This window comes from Montipora foliosa, chromosome 9, assembly GCF_036669935.1.
Source record: "Montipora foliosa isolate CH-2021 chromosome 9, ASM3666993v2, whole genome shotgun sequence".
NCBI classification, from domain to species: domain Eukaryota; kingdom Metazoa; phylum Cnidaria; class Anthozoa; order Scleractinia; family Acroporidae; genus Montipora; species Montipora foliosa.
The window spans coordinates 37,097,892-37,100,675 of record NC_090877.1 but is presented as its reverse complement, the minus strand read 5'-3'; positions in this window follow the sequence as shown (position 1 = coordinate 37,100,675).

Below are 2,784 nucleotides of genomic sequence, written 5' to 3'. Positions count from 1 at the left end.
GTTATAGTTAATCAAGAATTACCGGACACTGCCACTAATCTCATCATCAACACCCTTAGAACTTCGTGCACTTACTTCTTGCCTAAAATTTACAAACCCAACAACCCAGGTCGCCCTATCGTTTCTGCCTGTAGTTGCCCCACCGAACTCATTTCTAGCTACTTAGACAGGATTATGACGCCTATCGTGAAATCTTTGCCATCATACATTAAAGACAGTACACACGCACTACAAATTTTCCGCGATTTCAATTTTTCCGGCCAAGACAAACTTATTTTCACCATGGACATTACATCTCTATACACAGTCATTCCTAATAGCGAAGGTCTTCAAGCACTTAAACACTTTTTCGATCAACGCACTGTCAAAGAACCTAGCTCCGAAACGCTCCTCCGCCTTGCCGAACTAGTTTTAACGCTTAACTGTTTTTCATTCGCTGGCAACTATTACAAACAAATTAATGGTGTAGCGATGGGCATAAGAATGGGACCTAGCTATGCTAATCTTTTTGTAGGATATATTGAACACCAATTTTTTAATCAGTACAACGGCCCCAAACCTGAACTCTACGGCCGCTACATCGACGACTGCATCGGCGCTATTTCATCCAGCAGAGAAGAACTCGATCAATTTATAACCTCCGTCAACTCTTTTCATCCGGCTCTTAAATATACCTGGGAACTTTCGGAAACTTCATTGGCTTTTCTAGATATCAAATTTTCTATTAGAGGCAACGTGCTATGTACTAGTGTGCACTACAAACCTACTGATTCTCACAGTTATTTGCTGTATTCATCGTCACATCCGTCACATGTCAAGAACTCCATCCCTTATTCTCAATTTCTTAGACTTCGACGTCTATGTAGTGATGATTCCGATTTTTCCAGCAAATCAGAGGAGATGTGCCAGTTCTTCGAAAAACGTGGCTATCTTGTCTCTGTGGTCAAAGCGGACCATCATCGCGCCCAACAATTTGATCGACAGTCATCACTACAAACGTCACAAAAAGATAAGAATGACAGAATTCCATTCACCCTCACTTTCCATCCTCATAATTACTCAGTCAAAAGCATCATTCTTAGTAATTTTAAATTACTCCAAAATGATCCCGAGACTGGTAAAATCTTTTCGCAACCTCCACTTATTTCATTCAAACGCGACAAAAACGTAGGCAACTTTTTAGTTAGAAGCGCGCTCAAAACTAACGAGCAACCCGGCACTTTCAAATGCGCGCGCTCCCGATGCAAAACTTGTCTTTTCATTGTTAACACTAGCAAGATATCGGGACCTAAGCGATCTGTTACGATCACCGATCGTTTCACATGTACCTCCGCAAATGTCATTTATTGCATAACCTGTACGTTATGTAATAAATTATACATTGGTGAGACAAGTAGACGACTAGGTGACCGATTCCGCGAACACCTTCGCGATGTTGAGAAGAATGACAAGGATGCATCCAAGCCAGTCGCTCGCCATTTTAATCTGCCTAACCACCCCAAAAACACATGGCTATCTACGGCCTTTCCCTACATCTAGGTACGACGGAAAGCCGCAAGAATCTGGAACAAAGATTCATCTTTCAAATCGGCACCCTTAATCCTCACGGTATTAACGAACGCTTTTCATTTAACTAATATATTCCTATTTTTCACGTTGCCATGTTACCACCAATAGCGTAGCTCCTACTCTACTATAAAAACTACACGTAACCCATAATCCCTCGATTCGCTCTGACGAAGGGCTAACGCTCGAAACGTCAGCTTTTAGAATCTCTGTACGGGGGCCAATTTACATTATCAACTCCGTTGATAATCCAAATTTTTGTATACTACTTCCCCACCGACGCAGCACCACAGTTTCTTTAGAAACTACCCCTTCATCCATTTGTTATTTTTACGGATGCGTTATTTAAATTGGATGCGTATTTTTAAAATGTGGTTTAATCGGTTCTTCCTTTGTTCAGGAATAAAAATAGAATTTTTATTGTCAACTGGAATTAAATAACAATTATCTGTACTCTTTCGGACATAAAGAAAAAGTTGATTTGTTTGTTTGTTTTGCTCTAAAATGCGAGCAAACAAGTGCTTTTTTAATTCGTTTGCCCAACTGGTTTCCGTTGTGCCTCAACAGTGACAAGAAAATTTTGCCTTTATGTTATAAACACGTATTCGCAATGAGTTTTGGTAAAATTAGAGGGACGAATCTCACTAGCTTGTGTTTTGAGAAGTTTGTTTAAAGCAACCAAACGTTATTTACGTGTTGGATCAATTCTCGTATCTACGTACAGTAGCTCTGCAAAACAGCATTCCGCCCAAAGTTACTGAGATTATGTACCAGAAAACAAATTTATCTGAGTCAAGTTTTGAGAAGGCCATTTTACAATATCAGGGGTCCACGAGAAAGACGATTGTAAGCGCTTTGACGCAAAGTACAACCGCAAACAGTCAATACCATTTAACTTTTCCGCCTACGCACCGGGGAACGATTTTCCTGTTACAGATCGCATATTTTGGGGAGAAATCTCTGCTCACTTGCAATTGTCCATGGATTAGAATGTACGAAAAAAGTGTCTGGTGAAAAACATATGAGATCGCCAATCAACTTTGTTTCTGTAATTTATTTTTCTTTAGTATGCGTGCACCGAGAAAACGGAAAATTATTGGTTGCCTTAAAAAAGTTATTCTCTTTAATATTGCTTCCCATTTGGCTTTCCGTCAGCTCAGTTTTGCGTAGCTTGCAGACTATGCACATCATGGCTATTTCCGAAAAAGATACCTTCAG